The sequence below is a fragment of the Cherax quadricarinatus genome, chromosome 54 (assembly GCF_038502225.1).
Source record: "Cherax quadricarinatus isolate ZL_2023a chromosome 54, ASM3850222v1, whole genome shotgun sequence".
In the NCBI taxonomy this organism is placed as follows: domain Eukaryota; kingdom Metazoa; phylum Arthropoda; class Malacostraca; order Decapoda; family Parastacidae; genus Cherax; species Cherax quadricarinatus.
The window spans coordinates 3,001,519-3,021,689 of NC_091345.1; the positions used below are offsets into that span (position 1 = coordinate 3,001,519).

The 20,171-nt window shown below is 40.5% G+C and overlaps 1 pseudogene; it reads right to left on the minus strand.

Moving 5' to 3' along the window:
- Nucleotides 1-5,446: 5,446 nt before the first annotated feature.
- On the minus strand, nucleotides 5,447-6,184 carry LOC128699214 (glyceraldehyde-3-phosphate dehydrogenase-like; annotated as a pseudogene).
- Between the last annotated feature and the right edge of the window lie 13,987 nt (nucleotides 6,185-20,171).

Sequence of the window (20,171 nt, forward strand, 5' to 3'; positions counted from 1 at the left end):
AATTACAGCCATCACAGCAGCTGATAGTAATTACCCCATCACAGCAGCTGATAGTAATGACAGCCATCACATCAGTTGATAGTAATGACAGCCATCACAGCAGCTGATAGTAATGACAGCTATCACAGGAGCTGGGTGACGACAGCTATCCCAACAGCTGATAGTAATGACTTCCATCACAACAGCTGATAGTAATGACAGCCATCACATCAGTTGATAGTAATGACAGCCATCACAGCAGCTGATAGTAATTACAGCCATCACAGCAGCTGATAGTAATGACGCCATCACAGCAGCTGATAGTAATGACAGCCATCACAGCAGCTGATAGTAATGACGCTATCACAGCAGCTGATAGTAATGACGCCATCACAGCAGCTGAGAGTAATGACGCCATCACAGCAGCTGATAGTAATGACGCCATCACAGCAGCTGATAGTAATGACGCTATCACAGCAGCTGATAGTAATGACGTCATCACAGCAGCTGATAGTAATGACGCCATCACAGCAGCTGATAGTAATGATAGCCATCACAGCAGCTGATAGTAATGATACCCATCACATCAGCTGATAGTAATGACAGCCATCACAGCAGCTGATAGTAATGACCCCAACACAGCAGCTGATAGTAATGACAGTCATCACAGCAGCTGATAGTAATGATACCCATCACAGCAGCTGATAGTAACGACAGCCATCACAGCAGCTGATAGTAATGATGCCATCACAGCAGCTGATAGTAATGACAGCTATCACAGTAGCTGATGGTAATGACAGCTATCACATCAGCTGATAGTAATGACAGCTATCACAGGAGCTGGGTGATGACAGCTATCCCAACAGCTGATAGTAATGACTTCCATCACAACAGCTGATAGTAATGACAGCCATCACAGCCGCTGAGTAATGACAGCCATCACAGCAGCTGATAGTAACGACAGCCATCACAGCAGCTGATAGTAATGATGCCATCACAGCAGCTGATAGTAATGACAGCTATCACAGTAGCTGATGGTAATGACAGCTATCACATCAGCTGATAGTAATGACAGCTATCACAGGAGCTGGGTGATGACAGCTATCCCAACAGCTGATAGTAATGACTTCCATCACAACAGCTGATAGTAATGACAGCCATCACAGCCGCTGAGTAATGACAGCCATCACAGCAGCTGAGAGTAATGACAGCCATCACAGCTGAGAGTAATGACAGTCACAAGAGTTGACAGTAATAACAGCTGTCACAACCGCTGATATAATGACAGCCATCAAAGCAGCTGATAGTAATGACAGTCATCAATCTCAACAGCTGACAGTAATGACAGCTATCACAGCAGCTGATAGTAATGACAATCATCAATTACAACAGCTGACAGTAATGACGGCCATCACAGCAGATACAACAAACATTACATCTCCTTCCTCTTGGCTTAACTGACCGATCCCTCCGACCTGCCATCCTGGCGTAATACCCACTACTCATTTAGCCCTGTGATAACTTTGAGTGTTCTGTTATCTCTTGTAATAACGTGAGAGTAAGCTTAACCAAGCTGCCAATCACAAAGCAACAATTTAATGACTTCTCCTCCACACAATCACCGTCTCCCAACGAGGCGAGGAAAAGATTGCATTTTTACAGTGCAATCATTATGTTGATGCCTAAGCTTGCAACACAGGAGGTTCATGCCGAGCCTGTGACATGACCTTCCAGCAAGTGAATGTGAGATTATCCAGTAGCAGGTGTGTGTAAGATTAGACAACAGCAGATGTGTGTGTGTGAGATTACCCAGTAGCAGGTGTGTTTGTGTGTGTGAGAGAGATTATTCAGTAATAGGTGTGTATGTGAGATTACCATGCAGTAGGTGTATGTGTGTGTGAGATTACCCTGCAGTAGGTGTGTGTGTGTGATTATTCAGTAATAGGTATGTATGTGAGATAGAGGCGGGGTTGACAGATAGGCAGCAGAGAGTTTACGTAAGTGGGGGGGAAATCAGAGTGAGGGCGTGCCACTAGCGGTGTTCACAATCTACATAAACGACATAGATGAGGGAATAAGCAGCGACATATGCAAGTTTGCCGATGACACCAAAATAGGCCATCGAATTCATTCTGACGAGGACATTAGAGCACTCCAGGAAGATTTGAATAGACTGATGCAGTAGCCGGAGAAGTGGCAGATGCAGTTTAATTTAGACAAATGCAAAGTTCTAAATGTTGGACAGGAAAATAACCATGTCACATATAAACTAAATAGTGTAGATCTTAATATTACTGATTGTGAAAAGGATTTAAGAGTTTTGTTTAGCAGTAATCTAAAACCAAGACAACAGTGCATGAGTGTTCACAATAAAGCGAACAGAATCCTTGATTTTATATCAAGAAGCATAAATATTAGGATTCCTCAGGTTGTTTTTCAATTCTATGTATCTTTGGTTAGGCCTCATTTAGATTATGCTGCACAGTTTTGGTCACCGTGTTACAGAATGGATATAAATTCACTGGAAAACGTACAAACGAGGATGACAAAGTTGATCCCATGTATCAGAAATCTTCCCTATGAGGACAGACTGAGGGCCCTGAATCTGCACTCTCTAGAAAGGCGTAGAATTAGGGGATGATATGATTGAGGTGTATAAATGGAAATAAGGAATTAATAAAGGGGATGCAAATAGCGTGCTACAAATATCCAGCCAAGACAGGACTCGCAGCAATGGTTTTAAGTTGGAAAATTTCATATTCAGAAAGGTTACAGGGAAGCATTGGTTTGGTAATAGAGTCGTGGATGAGTGGAACAAACTCCCGAGTACCATCATAGAATCTAAAACATTGTGTAGTTTTAAAAATAGGTTAGATAAATACATGAGTGGGTGTGGGTGGGTGTGAGTTTGACCTGCCTAGCTTGTGCTAATACGTCTGATACCGTGCTCCTTCCATAAGTGGATGTGACCCGACCAGACTAGTTGGGTCATTGGCTAAAGCCGGAAGGAGACTTTGACCTGCCTCTCATGGGCCAGTAGGCCTGCTGCAGTGTTCCTTCTTTTTTTATGTTCTTATATTCTGCAGAAATTACTTGGTTGATGTGCGCCTCATGTGATTTACTCGGAATTATACTCTGGCCTGTTAGACTGTACTCCGTCTGCTGTCTTCTGTCCTTCTCCAATCTCTTGTGTGTTTGTGTGTGTGTGTGTGTGTGTGAGTGTACACACACACACACACACACACACACACACACACAGTGTGCGCAGCAGCACTATATATTTATATACAGGCGGAGCTTCACCTGCCTTCGTTCATCAACCATAATATTGTGAGCGGCTTCGTGTTACGCTTAGAAAAACACTGTTGTGGATGCTGAGTGATGGAGCCCGCCTGTCACGGCACATAAGTTAATTATGTGCTCCCAGGCACTTAGGTGAGCTTTCAGGATACACTCACCACAGGCACCTAGGTAAGGTGTGAGACAGGATTCTCTCCCACCAACACACATACACACAAACACACACACATACACACAAACACACACACATACACACAAACACACATACACACAAACACAAGCCACAGTCTCTAAGATGAGATATAAGACAGGATTCTTTCTCACCACTCTGACACACACACACACACATTCACCACACAGTCACCTATGTGCGAATAGCGTGTCTCAGAGAGGATATATATGGGGAATGAGAGAGAATTTTGGGGAGAATATCGTATCTCAGGGAAGTAGCAGCCAGACAATAAAGTACCTGTGGGGAATAGAAAATTTCACGGTGGTGGCTCACTAAACTTATACACAAGTTATTATTCTTGGTTGGGTCAGGAGGCTGACGATGCCGCCGTCTTGCTCGGCTTTCTTTTCGAACGCAGTTTTGTCTTCCAGTGCATTACGACAGCATTTCGTCGAAGATTTTCGAAAAGCTCGAACATTTCGCTCGCAATTTCGTTGTTTTCAAGGCCTCCAGCAACTACTGTAATCCAGTTTGTTACTGATGGTGTGCAATAAAGACAGGATGATGAATAAGACACATTTGCAACATATGGGACTCTTCAACTGACCATAATACAGGAGAAAGTAGAAGTAATTCTAAGGTGATCATTTCCTTACCAATGTGCACAGTCAGATCTCTAGCTCCTGGTCTTCGCCTCTTAGCCAATAGTCAGTAGTGCTGTACTGAACACCTGCTGCTAGGCTGACGGACGGATTACCTCATCATCTACCACTCCAATCTTCTGTAATTAAGATACAAGATGTTTCCCTTGTGTCTAATTTATCATCTTGTCGGTATTGTATACCACTGACATTCAACGTGTATAAATGTTGTCAAGATGTGTTTACTTACCTCGCCTCTTAACATTATTCCCATTAATCTTAATATTGGTAATGTAAAATATTTTCAGCCACTGATTATTACGACTTGTTCTAACACGTTTCTATAATGAGGACATTACTGCCTTTAGTTATCAAGTTCCGAGGTTGTCACCGGCATCTAGACCAGGATGGGACAAACTTTCTTCTTCTGTTTATCAACAATACACAGTTCAGAGAGTCAGGGTTTGAACAGGAGGCGAGGGAATGTTACAAGTGACTTGGAGTCGTGTAAATCCATCTTCAACGAAAAGTCTGAAGTCTATAACATCACATAAGCACATAACACCGATTCTCTTTCATGAACCAGAGACGGTCAGCATCTAAGAATAGTATTATAATAATGATCAAGACTATTACATAGAAAATATCCCCACTTCCAGGAATATGTACATAGAGCTTACTGTATCCTCGGTATGACTATGTAAAGTTCGACGCGGGTTCTCCAACTGTTGTTTGTTGGTACATAATTTGTCCGTAGCTTCCTCGACCTGTGGAACATGCAGAAAACACTGCATAATAAGTGAGTGGTAGATCTTGTCCCTCTAATAGCTGCTGCTGATGTTACTGCTGTTGTTGCTGCTGCTGTTGTTACCGCTGTTGCTGCTTCCGCTGCTGCTGCTGCTGTCGCTGCTGGCGCTGCTTCTGTCGCTACGGCTGCTGCTGCTGGTTCACTCTGCCAACACTGTGGTTCAGCAGTAATTTACGTTAAATACAGGTCATTATAACCAGCCTCAGTTACTTGTTCACAAACTTCAAGTAACTTAGGCAATAAATACGCTTCCTCAAAGTCAGTTGAGCTTAATAAGTATATTTACCAGAGTGTAAACCACTTGCTGCCCATCCTCTATAATTCAGACTCATACTCTTTATAATCCAGACTCATACCCACACTCTATAATCCAGACTCATACCCACCCTCTATAATCCAGACCCATACCCTTTATAATCCAGACTCATACCCACCCTTTATAATCCAGATTCATACCCACCCTCTATAATTCAGACTCATCACCACCCTCTACAATTCAAATTCATACCCTCTATAATTCAAACTCATGCCCTCTATAACTGAGATCTATGACACGGATAGATAACCACACTTGTTACACAAGACAATCTTCAGACCGGTCTTACTCAGCTGTATACAAGACTTCGCATCAAAAATAACAGGATCGTGGACCATTAGTGAAGTCACAGGATGCTACGTTAGCCTCAGGGTTGTCTAGGACACCCATGACGGGTTCGTCTAAAAGAGTTTTCACTGCTGCCTTATTGACATCGTAAGACCAGTCCGATCCAAGACGATCTCTCAAATCAACGAAGGACACATCTGGAGTTGCACAAGCAAGGCCACTTCTGCAAGTTTCCCACTGAGCACTGAGAACACTTTGCTACCTGCCTCAGCAGCATCTGTGGATGAGATAATGTTTTAGTCAGCACAGCAGCCACCACGCCATCTACAGGTCTTCTGGGTAACAGTAACCGCATTTAGAAGGGCCCCGCATATACATCACCTATTCTCAGTGTTCCACATTCTCGTTGGCTTTAAACTGAGCCATTGTTCACCCACCGGTGACCATCGCCGGCGGATGGAACATAATGAACAATGGTAAACGAAAACCTAGAACACCGAAAAGAAGGTGCTGTATGTGCGGGGCCCTGTAGTCCTGTAGTCGTCAAAGCCTCAAGGATTTTAAAGTTCTCGTGCAAGACATCAGCACCAGGAGCAAGTCAGTTGGTGGTACAGGAAGCATAAACAAACTACTGACATATTTACTGACTATTCATTGTGGTCGACTCCACACTGGAACATCATTATTATATTCACGTTACCGTACTCACGTTAAGCGCAAAACCCGTGTGGGTCATTCATCGCAGGAGATGGAGAAGGCTCGAACCTCCCTCCTCTTTGCGCGAAACGGACACCTTACTGACCCACCCTCGTGTGGCCGAAACGTTTCAAAGTTAAAAGATTTCCTACAAAAAGGCATTATTATTATTATTATTATTATTATTATTATTATTATTATTATTATTATTATTATTGTTACTACTACTACTACTACTACTACTACTACTACTACTACTACTACTACTACTACTACTACTACTACTACTACTACTACTACTATTACTACTACTACTACTACTATTACTACTACTACTACTACCAATAGCATTATTGACATTATTTCATTCACGGGAAGGCGCTAAACCCACATGGGGCACACAGGATTCAGAGGCAAGAAAGGCAACCAATTTTTGAAGAAAAAGACATGAGGGAGAAGACAGATTCAGTTCCTTGGATCAAAAGCCCTTGAAGGGAACATTTAACAAAGGCGAGTTAAATCTTAAGGCGTAAAGGTCGACGTGTCTAGTAACGTTGTAAAGGTCAGCGTATTCTTAGCAACACTTAGAGAACTACACACAGCAACACGTCACTGTTTGTGTATGCTCGTGTATGTTTGTGTATGAGTGTGTGTATGTTGCATGTTTGTGTATGATTGTTTGTATGTTGTGTGTGTATGCTTGTGTATGTTGTATATTTGAGTATGCTTGAGAATGTTTGTATAAGTTTGAGCATGCTTAAGAGTGTTGTATGTTTGTGTATGCTTGAGAATGTTTGTACATGTTTGAGCATGCTTAAGAGTGTTGTATGATTGTGTATATTTCAACGTTGAAAATTAAGAAAATATATACAACAAGCGCCGCAACATACACTACAAGCACCACAACATACACTACAAGCGCCGCAACATACACTACAAGCACCACAACATACACTACAAGCGCCGCAACATACACTACAAGCACCACAACATACACTACAAGCGCCACAACATACACTACAAGTACCACAACATACACTACAAGTACCACAACATACACCACAAGCACCACAACATACACTACAAGCACCACAACATACACTACAAGCACCACAACATACACTACAAGCGCCGCAACATACACTACAAGTACCACAACATACACCACAAGCACCACAACATACACTACCAGCACCACAACATACACTACCAGCACCACAACATACACTACAAGCACCGCAACATACACTACAAGCGCCGCAACATACACTACAAGCACCACAACATACACTACAAGCGCCGCAACATACACTACAAGCGCCGCAACATACACTACAAGCACCACAACATACACTACAAGCGCCGCAACATACACTACCAGCACCACAACATACACTACAAGCACCACAACATACACTACCAGCACCACAACATACACTACAAGCACCACAACATACACTACCAGCACCACAACATACACTACAAGCACCACAACATACACTACCAGCACCACAACATACACTACCAGCACCACAACAAACACTACAAGCACCACAACATACACCACAAGCGCCGCAACATACACCACAAGCACCACAACATACACTACAAGCACCACAACATACACTACAAGCACCACAACATACACTACAAGCACCACAACATACACTACAAGCACCACAACATACACTACAAGCACCACAACATACACTACAAGCGCCGCAACATACACTACAAGCACCACAACATACACTACAAGCACCACAACATACACTACAAGCACCACAACATACACTACAAGCACCACAACATACACTACAAGCGCCGCAACATACACTACAAGCACCACAACATACACTACAAGCACCACAACATACACTACAAGCACCACAACATACACTACAAGCGCCGCAACATACACTACAAGCACCACAACATACACTACAAGCACCACAACATACACTACAAGGACCACAACATACACTACAAGCGCCGCAACATACACTACAAGCACCACAACATACACTACAAGAACCACAACATACACTACAAGCGCCGCAACATACACTACAAGCACCACAACATACACTACAAGCACCACAACATACACTACAAGCACCACAATATACACTACAAGCGCCGCAACATACACTACAAGCGCCGCAACATACACTACAAGCGCCGCAACATACACTACAAGCACCACAACATACACTACAAGCACCACAACATACACTACCAGCACCACAACATACACTACAAGCGCCGCAACATACACCACAAGCACCACAACATACACTACAAGCACCACAACATACACTACCAGCACCAAAACATACACTACCAGCACCACAACATACACTACAAGCGCCGCAACATACACTACAAGCACCACAACATACACTACAAGCACCACAACATACACTACAAGCACCACAACATACACTACAAGCGCCGCAACATACACTACAAGCACCACAACATAAATTACAAGCACCGCAACATACACTACAAGCACCACAACATACACTGCAAGCACCACAACATACACTACAAGCGCCGCAACATACACTACAAGCACCACAACATACACTACAAGCGCCGCAACATACACCACAAGCACCGCAACATACACTACAAGCACCACAACGTACACTACAAGCACCACAACATACACTACAAGCACCACAACATACACTACAAGCGCCGCAACATACACCACAAGCACCGCAACATACACTACAAGCACCACAACATACACTACAAGCACCACAACATACACTACAAGCGCCGCAACATACACCACAAGCTCCGCAACATACACTACAAGCACCGCAACATACACTACAAGCACCACAACATACACCACAAGCACCACAACATACACTACAAGCACCACAACATACACTACAAGCACCAAAACATACACTACAAGCACCACAACATACACTACAAGCACCACAACATACACTACCAGCACCACAACATACACTACCAGCACCACAACATACACTACCAGCTCCACAACATACACTACCAGCACCGCAACATACACTACCAGCACCACAACATACACTACCAGCACCACAACATACACTACCAGCACCACAACATACACCACCAGCACCACAACATACACTACCAGCACCACAACATACAATACTAGCACCACAACATACACTACCAACACCACAACATACACCACCAGCACCACAACATACACTACCAACACCACAACATACACCACCAGCACCACAACATACACTACCAACACCACAACATACACCACCAGCACCACAACATACACCACCAGCACCACAACATACACCACCAGCACCACAACATACACCACCAGCACCACAACATACACCACCAGCACCACAACATACACCACCAGCACCACAACATACACCACCAGCACCACAACATACACCACCAGCACCACAACATACACCACCAGCACCACAACATACACCACCAGCACCACAACATACACCACCAGCACCACAACAACATCACATCATCTCCTCCACATCAATAATGACTTCTAATACCAAATATTTTTTACGAGTCCTGATGTGTAGTGAATGTATAATGAAGCAAATAATGTATAATGAAGCAAATAATGTATAATGAAGAAAATAATGTATAATGAAGCAAATAATGTATAATGAAGCAAATAATGTATGGAAATAAATGGTATAAAATACCGACACAATGGCAATATAAACACAAATGCAGTATAATGTGATCCTTTATTGACTACGTTTCGCCCACACAGTGGGCTTTTTCAAGTCACAAACAGTTCTGTTTGTGACTTGAAAAAGCCCACTGTGTGGGCGAAACGTAGTCAATAAAGGATCACATTATACTGCATTTGTGTTTATATTGCCAAATAATGTATAATGAAGCAAATAATGTATAATGAAGCAAATAATGTATAATGAAGCAAATAATGAATAAAAGATGCAGAAACACTTCTCATTAATTTTATGTTGTTAGAGAAGCGCTAAGTGCGTATGGACAGATGACTAAGAGACACGTGCAGCACCTGGGTATTTTTATTATGTTTCGGCAGCCAGTGGCTTTATCAGTTACATACAGGTGTTATATACAGGAGACAGTGGAAGTTGAGGGAATCAGTCCCAAATGAAGGAAGGAAGGAAGGCACAAAGGAAGGAAGGAAGAATGAATGAATGGATGGATGGAAGAAAGGAAGGAAAGAGAGAAAGAAAGAAGGATGAAAGGAAGGAAGGAAGGAAGGAAGGAAGGGTAGATGGAATTCCTCAGATCAAGAGAGACCTTCACTCGTATCAAGGTACCTTCAACCCCCCCCGTATTGCTTAGATATATATATATATATATATATATATATATATATATATATATATATATATATATATATATATATATATATATATATATATATATATATATATATATATTTATATATATATATATATATATATATATATATATATATATATATATATATATATTCGGGGGAGCACAAAAATTATTGTAGCGATGTAATTGTAAGGTTAGGTGTCCCGTAGCTCGGTTGGTAGCGCACTCATCTCACACATTGAGGTCCGTGCTTCGATCCCCGGTACGGATTGAAACATTAACGCGTGTTTCCTTAAGACACCTACTGTCCCTGTTCACCTATCAGTAAAATAAGTACCTGTGTGTTAGTCAACTGGTGTGGGTCGCATCCTGGGGCCAAAATTAATCTAATTTACGGGAAATGCTCAGCATAAGAAGGGGCTTTCTATACAGTGTATGTCTCTGATGTCAGCTATGGTCTGTATACCTTGTACATGTACTTGTAAAAATAAAGATTATTATTATTATTATTATTATTATTATTATTATTAGTAGTAGTAGTAGTAGTAGTAGTAGTAGTAGTAGTAGTAGTAGTAGTATTAGTAGTAGTAGTAGTAGTAGTAGTAGTAGTAGTATCAGCATTATCATTATTATTATGATTATTGTTATATGGTCGCTAGCCTGATCTAAGACAGCAAACATATCTCTTGACTGGCTAAATTTGTTAAATATTAGAGCACATCAGCTATGTATATATCTCTATTGCTGTTCCGACAGATATTGCAGCAGTGGAATTATACTCTGCTTGTTTGACGAAATTATCGTTGATTCACAAGCCTAGACAGCATCCTAGACAGCATTCTAGACAGCAGCCTAGACAGCAGCCTAGACAGCAGCCTAGACAGCAGCCTAGACAGCAGCCTAGACAGCAGCCTAGACAGCAGCCTAGACAGCAGCCTAGACAGCAGCCTAGACAGCAGCCTAGACAGCAGCCTAGACAGCAGCCTAGACAGCAACCTCTGCCTTAAAATCACGATGTATGCAATATAATTTATGTACGCAAACGATGCGACCGTGGGAGGTTGAAACTTACGACAACGTTTCGGTCCGACTCGGACCATGAACTAGAGAAACAGAGGTAGGAAGGGAAGGGATCCAGTATATACACGAGAGGTCGCCACCGCCCACCTCTCGTAAATACGCTGGCTCCCTTCCCTTCGTGCTTCAGTGTGACTAGTTAATGGTCGTAGTTGTCATAAATTCTCCTAACTTCGGGTCATTTGTGTATTGTTCGAACTACGGTATTGTGCCTCTTCATAAATAAATTAAGTGACAGTTATAACTAAAGGAGAGTTAGTATAAGTTCAATGATAGTTATAACTAAAGGAGAGTTAGTATAAGTTCAGTGATAGTTATAACTAAAGGAGAGTTAGTATAAGTTCAGTGATAGTTATAACTATAGGAGAGTTAGTATAAGTTCAGTGATAGTTATAACTAAAAGAGAGTTAGTATAAGTTCAGTGATAGTTATAACTAAAAGAGAGTTAGTATAAGTTCAGTGACAGTAATAACTAAAGGAGAGTTAGTATAAGTTCAGTGATAGTTATAACTAAAGGAGAGTTAGTATAAGTTCAGTGATAGTTATAACTAAAGGAGAGTTAGTATAAGTTCAGTGATAGTTATAACTAAAGGAGAGTTAGTATAAGTTCAGTGACAGTTATAACTAAAGGAGAGTTAGTATAAGTTCAGTGATAGTTATAACTAAAGGAGAGTTAGTATAAGTTCAGTGATAGTTATAACTAAAGGAGAGTTAGTATAAGTTCAGTGATAGTTATAACTAAAGTAGAGTTAGTATAAGTTCAGTGATAGTTATAACTAAAGGAGAGTTAGTATAAGTTCAGTGATAGTTATAACTAAAGGAGAGTTAGTATAAGTTCAGTGATAGTTATAACTAAAGGAGAGTTAGTATAAGTTCAGTGATAGTTATAACTATAGGAGAGTTAGTAGAAGTTCAGTGATAGTTATAACTGAAGGAGAGTTAGTATAAGTTCAGTGATAGTTATAACTATAGGAGAGTTAGTATAAGTTCAGTGATAGTTATAACTAAAGGAGAGTTAGTATAAGTTCAGTGATAGTTATAACTAAAGGAGAGTTAGTATAAGTTCAGTGATAGTTATAACTAAAGGAGAGTTAGTATAAGTTCAGTGATAGTTATAACTATAGGAGAGTTAGTAGAAGTTCAGTGATAGTTATAACTGAAGGAGAGTTAGTATAAGTTCAGTGATAGTTATAACTATAGGAGAGTTAGTATAAGTTCAGTGATAGTTATAACTAAAGGAGAGTTAGTATAAGTTCAGTGATAGTTATAACTAAAGGAGAGTTAGTATAAGTTCAGTGATAGTTATAACTAAAGGAGAGTTAGTATAAGTTCAGTGATAGTTATAACTGAAGGAGAGTTAGTATAAGTTCAGTGATAGTTATAACTATAGGAGAGTTAGTATAAGTTCAGTGATAGTTATAACTAAAGGAGAGTTAGTATAAGTTCAGTGATAGTTATAACTAAAGGAGAGTTAGTATAAGTTCAGTGATAGTTATAACTATAGGAGAGTTAGTAGAAGTTCAGTGATAGTTATAACTGAAGGAGAGTTAGTATAAGTTCAGTGATAGTTATAACTATAGGAGAGTTAGTATAAGTTCAGTGATAGTTATAACTGAAGGAGAGTTAGTATAAGTTCAGTGATAGTTATAACTAAAGGAGAGTTAGTATAAGTTCAGTGATAGTTATAACTATAGGAGAGTTAGTAGAAGTTCAGTGATAGTTATAACTGAAGGAGGGTTAGTATAAGTTCAGTGATAGTTATAACTATAGGAGAGTTAGTATAAGTTCAGTGATAGTTATAACTAAAGGAGAGTTAGTATAAGTTCAGTGATAGTTATAACTAAAGGAGAGTTAGTATAAGTTCAGTGATAGTTATAACTGAAGGAGAGTTAGTATAAGTTCAGTGATAGTTATAACTAAAGGAGAGTTAGTATAAGTTCAGTGATAGTTATAACTAAAGGAGAGTTAGTATAAGTTCAGTGATAGTTATAACTAAAGGAGAGTTAGTATAAGTTCAGTGATAGTTATAACTGAAGGAGAGTTAGTATAAGTTCAGTGATAGTTATAACTATAGGAGAGTTAGTATAAGTTCAGTGATAGTTATAACTAAAGGAGAGTTAGTATAAGTTCAGTGATAGTTATAACTAAAGGAGAGTTAGTATAAGTTCAGTGATAGTTATAACTGAAGGAGAGTTAGTTAACTCTGACATCTAAGCATAAAATAGTAAGAGAAATTTAATGTAAATAGATATAAAAGGTTTATTAGAGACACTTTAACTTGTAAACAATTTAGTTCTCGTGTTAAAATAAATCATAATTAACATGAAGTTTCTTGAGGCAAAAAAACAGATGCCATAAACCTGTTATGTTAAGTTTAACAAGTTATGGTAGGAATGATGACCTTCACATCTGTTTTGTTAATTAGTTCAGAATTCCACACATGATCCAAGTGAGTCTCAGAATGTTTGTGAAAGCCTTCACAACACTGCTAGTTATTGTATTTGTGAAAGTACACACGACACTCACCATTGTGTTTAGAAAGTACACTCGACACTCACCATTGTGTTTAGAAAGTACACACAACACTCACCATTGTGTTTAGAAAGTACACACAACACTCACCATTGTGTTTAGAAAGTACACACGACACTCACCATTGTGTTTAGAAAGTACACACGACACTCACCATTGTGTTTAGAAAGTACACTCGACACTCACCATTGTGTTTAGAAAGTACACTCGACACTCACCATTGTGTTTAGAAAGTACACACGACACTCACCATTGTGTTTAGAAAGTACACACGACACTCGCCATTGTGTTTAGAAAGTACACACGACACTCACCATTGTGTTTAGAAAGTACACACGACACTCACCATTGTTGTGTTGCTTTCATATTAAAGCCTCAGGGTGTGTTCTTTCATGTCATAGAATATAATATAGCTTGAAGCGAAGCTATGTAGCTAGTATAAAATAGTTTAAAGTGAAGCTATGTAGCTAGTATAACATAGCTTAAAATTGATAGTAAATGAAACCTCACTCCATAAAATAATTTTAAATGGCCTGACATACAATCTTAAACACCCTGGTGTAGTAGATAGGCTTTAAACCAAATAAACCAGCATTTACGAGCGCCTTCTCTGCGAGACATTTTCATTTTATGTGACATATCTTAAAGTTCCTCCCAAGAAACTCATCACCAGCAATCCTTTCCTTAAATCACTTGCAAAGGCAACTGCACAAGGAGAAATGTCTTGCTTAACAATACTGCTACAGGAACGATGTTCAACTTACTCGCATTTGTAAATAGTCGAAGTCGCACCGGAAGGTCGTCATCAGCTTCTCTTTCCTATGTGCGGGTTATTTATGTATTGTTTGTGATGTTGTACGTGTATGGTATATAAGGTCGTCAGCATGAAGAATTAGATACATGTGCGACATCTGGGTATCTTAATTTGTAGACGTTTCGCTATCCAGTGGCTTTATCAGTACAACAAAAATGACATTATGTGAGAAATGTACCGCTATGTACAAAAGATGAGGTAATTAGTCCCTCAGCCTTGACGTTGATGAAGGTAACCGTAGTCTTGAAGAATCTGGGATTGATTACTTCAGCTTTTGTATATAATTCTATATTCGTCACATTATGTCCTTCTGTTGTATTGAAAAAGCCACTGGTTGGCGAAACGCTTGCAAATATAGATACCCAGATGTTGCACATGTGTCTAATTCTTCTTCAGTATTGGTGATAATATATACCTCAGATTATATACACTGATGGATTTAAGCAGGAGTGTACTGGCAGGGCTGCGTCTACTCTTGTTGACACCTTCATACATGAGATCTATAGCAACCATGATGAATTAGACATCAAAATTAACAACTGGGTGTCTACATTACAATCCTAACGTCACTAAAGTTACTTTTGAGCACTGAACTCGACTTCTTGATCATTAATGATCCCATGAAATGTAAAGGACCTGGTAGCAACGTCGTCAGAAGATAACATTTATATTAACATCGCGGGTGCAAGGAGAATACTAGGTTGGGAAACAGCAACTTTCAAAACAAGGGATGCTAAGCCACTTATGATACTTTTTAGGGCACATATATACTTAAGACGCTATCAGCTCCTTCCCCCCCAAAAAAAGTCAGGTAGAAGTGCTGATTTGGTCTGCATTAATACTCAAGCACCTAAATTTTTGGAAACGCCTACAGATTCCCTTGAACTGGGCTCCCAGGAACGCAGGCGAGAAGAAATTATCGTAATTTATACCTGGAAAAATGCTGGAGCCACCGATTTTAAATTTGCACACTGAAATTACTCTGGTCGAGACCAGTAGTCTCTGAACACAGTGGACGGTAACAGTGAATAACAGGGATGCAATAGGTACGCTAAGGGATAACGCAGTTAAGGGCAATGGGTCCTGGACTTTTCGGTGCCCTCCATTTAATAAGAATATTTGTAAACAATCTTCTAACCAAAAAGAACAAGACAGTGTGACTTTGTAAATGGTTCAAGTCGGACCGAAACATCGTCGTAAGCTCCTCTCTATGTGCGGGTTGTGTATTAAATCTGTCTAGAAGAGGAAAGATAGACCCAGGCTAGTCCTGCTTACGTTAGACCGCTTTCTGCCGGCAACAGCCTGAATGCTGCTGGCAGCAACAGCCTGAATGCTCAGACCATTAACCAGGAGTCCTGATTCTGGGATGACTCCCAGAACCATTGAATAATAAGTTTTGGTGGACACTTGACAAGTTACAAGTGATAAACCAAGTAAGTATCTATCTGAACCTTACGTTTACACCTTCTTAAATATAAACCAAGTCTCTTCAGCTCTGAAGTGTAACAAAGTGTGCTCTCGAGTTCAGAGAAAACAGCGAATGAAATGTGAATCTCACCATTTTGGGAAGTAATAAATAGTAAGTGAAAGTGAGAACTTCATCGGCTGTCAGTGACTGTACTGAATTAACCAGAATACCAGGATACACAAATAACCCGCGGGTTATTTGTGTATCATTCCAGTCACTGTATTGTGCCTTTTTTTGTTGTTACCAGGTTACAAGGCGATTTCAACGTGCACAGCTCCAGTTATGGCTACCACACGGGCTTTGAGGACACCGTTGTTCATCACGTGTGTCGGCATCTCTATAAAAGAATTGACTTAAAAAGCCGCCTGGCTAATAGCCGTCACGTTCACCAATGACAGTAATACTCAAATATACAAAATTTCAGAAACATTGGCATGCATGATACTCAACCACGTACTTAACAACACAGGAATCACATAACCTCATCGTCTACCTGTTCTCATCTCAAATATGGCATTTTTTCAGGTCACTGTTACTGACACACTCCGCCTATATATACTGTTATTTTCAGGATACGTTTTCTAAAAAATATGTGCTCAGGTGTCTCTCTAAACCAATTTGTCGGTATCTATTACCAAGGTTTATACAATGTTGAAAGAATGTTTAAAGAATGTTGAGTTTTTTTTTTTTAACTCTGGCGCTAAGCTGGTATAGTAGTGGAACTTCAGTAAAATACAAAAAAAAAATAAATCGGATAAAAATATAATCGTTAATCTTTCGCTACAAGTCTGTGTAAACTTTTAGTACACAGTTAACGTAACCAACACGTCTCAAGTGATTTACAATCAACCTTTTGGTCACTGAAGTTAAATCCTTGGGTAACTTCAAATTTAGATTGGATAAATACATGACTGAGAGGGGTTGGAGTTGAGTGGGAATAGCACTTGAGTTAATAGGATCAAAGCTTATTCCTTGGGCAGCACTGATAATGGGTTTGGAGAATATTTTTGTTTGGTGGGGATGGGTTTAAGAAATACGTACCTAGTATGGGTTAATAGGCCTGCTGCAGTCTTCTTCCATTCTCACGTTCTTATCACTGTAAGAAAGTGATTTTTAACTTACCATGTTCCAGAGTTTACTCACCTGGCCTGGACATACAAATTATATACATTAGCTGGAAAGATGGTATCACGGAATTCGTGGGCTTATTTTCTAACAGTTATCAGATTGCCAAATGACTGTCTACTTATTTATGCATTCAAGCTCTAAGCAAAATCTTCCTGACTGTGACGCCTCTTGTGATGACCACACTCTTGTTCAGTCAGATAACTGGTAATTTTGATGCTCCAGTGGTAACTAAGCCATCAAATAACCCATTATTTTCCCTGGCATGTGTAAAGTTAGTCACTGCTGAATCTCAGGTGAAAATGGTCTTCTTGTAACACTTACACTTCAAACACTTTATCAGTGGGAACCTTTTCTGTGACGTGTGTATTTTACTCGAGTAACTGATGCTCTTATATGGACGTGAACCTTATTCATACGATACTGGAAAATATCTGAAGACATTAGAACTGCAGATGGACTGTGTGGTGATATGAGGAGGGTCAGACGTGAGTATGATAATGGTATACAATACCGACAACTTGAGAAGTCACATGTACAATAGTCATGTATCTTTATTTCGAACCGCATCGCCTATACAGAAGGTTTCTTCAGTCGAGTATAGAGGAGTAAGCAGAAGCAGTAGAGATGTGAAGACAATATAATCAGTCCGTTTCCCTTGAAGACGTAGTTGAAGCAACAGCACGGAGAGTTATATATTCTGTCAAACTCTTCTCTAGGGTGAGGGACTGACCACCTCAGAACTACGTCTTCAAGGGTGACGGACTGATTACATCGTCTTCACATCTGTACTGCTTCTGCTGACTCCTCTGTACTCGACTGAAGAAGTCTACTGTGTAGGTAAAACGTTTCAAAATAAAGATACGTAACTGTTGCACATGTGTCTCATTGATCGAGGGCGAGACGTGCTGCTGCTAGACTAGGAGACGTGTCTCCTCTGTGACAAGCTGTGCTTTCTCTATGAAAAGCTGTGCTTTCTCTATGACAAGCTGTGCTTTCTCTGTGACAAGCTGTGCTTTCTCTGTGACAAGTTGTGCTTTCTCTGTGACAAGCTGTGCTTTCTCTGTGACAAGCTGTGCTTTCTCTGTAACAAGCTGTGCTTTCTCTGTAACAAGCTGTGCTTTCTCTGTGACAAGCTGTGCTTCGTCTATGACAAGGGTGAGACCTGCTGGTGTCGTGGTGGAAGATCTCCGTGCTCTGTGGTGGTGTTGTGCTATGATTATGTTTCTCCTGGTCCTTCTTTGCTTTAATCAGTTAATGTCATCTGGTTCAGTTCAGTCTCTACTCATATTTCATTCGCCATAGCTTCGGGACTAGTGTCGTGGTGAACCTCTGTGCTTTTGTGGTGTCGTTGACATGCATTGATAGCTGTGGGTTCTATGCTGGTGCTGCGTACTCCAAAAATCACAGGTATTCGGTTAAATGAAGCCTGAAGCCTCTGGTGATATATTTTGTATTCGTTTACTATATTATTTTTCCTCTTACGCTTACATTCTGCTCTGTTTCTTTGGTTTCTTAAGCGATACAGTATATTACAATCTTGTAGCCCAGGTATATAATGGCTATTCATTCCTTCCCCTTTCTCTCTCTCTTCCTCCCTCTGTCTCTCCCCTCCCTCCATCCCCCCTTTTTTTACACACAAAAGGCTTTAACAAGGTTAAGTTAACTGTTCCTACCTTTATTTACAAGCTAAGATCTGCTGTCTACATCTGCTCATTTGAAAGCCTATTTTATTGTTATATGACACACATTGTACTGTACGAACATCTTCCAGACTCGAGTCGTCCTGGGAATCAATAATCTCAGATGAAGCGATGTTACTGAGAAGGGTATAACAGAGTGTAGTTACTGCCCGTCTTGTTGTGTACAAACTGTCTTCTCGCTGACTAAGAAGTGTAGCCAACAACTTTAACAACTTTGACCTTGTACATAACAGTAAGGCTACACACATCCCGCCGGTATTGAAAGATCAGCTGAAATGACAGATCTGTCCAGGACTGGCCCAGGCAAGAGATGAACGGTCTTGCTCTCTTCTCCATTCTGTCAAGAAGTCATAAGCCAGTCTGGAGGGAATGGGGGGTGAAAGCAGTCCATGGAAGTAGAACATACTCAAAGTGTCAGCACACTTGAGCCTAGTACAGAGTCTTGCAGCCTCTGCTGTCGAGCAGATGCGAGATACATCTAAGCCGTAACCTTCCTAGCTGCCTTATTCGCGAGATTTACAATGTGGTTCTTCATAGTCAGTTTAGAGGCAAATTTCTCCCAAAGGATATCAACCTCATTCCCGGGTACCAACACTCTCCTTACCACTGCTCCAGCATTACAAGTATGGTGCCTAGAGTTCAGCATCATCATTTGTGTTTTCTCAGAAGCAAAAGTAACCCGCCATCGTTTTTCTCAGGATGATATAGCTGTAAGATGGTAATTGATTTAACTTAGAGCAGCTGTCATTTCCTCCCTTGGATAAGTAAATGCAGAATGCATTCGTCAGCGTATGCATGGGATTCTGGGATGAGTTGAAAAAGGTTATTGAGGTAGACATACCATAATAATGGTCCCAAGCATACTTCCCCGTGAAATACTGACATCGAGTGTCTTGTTGACTCCC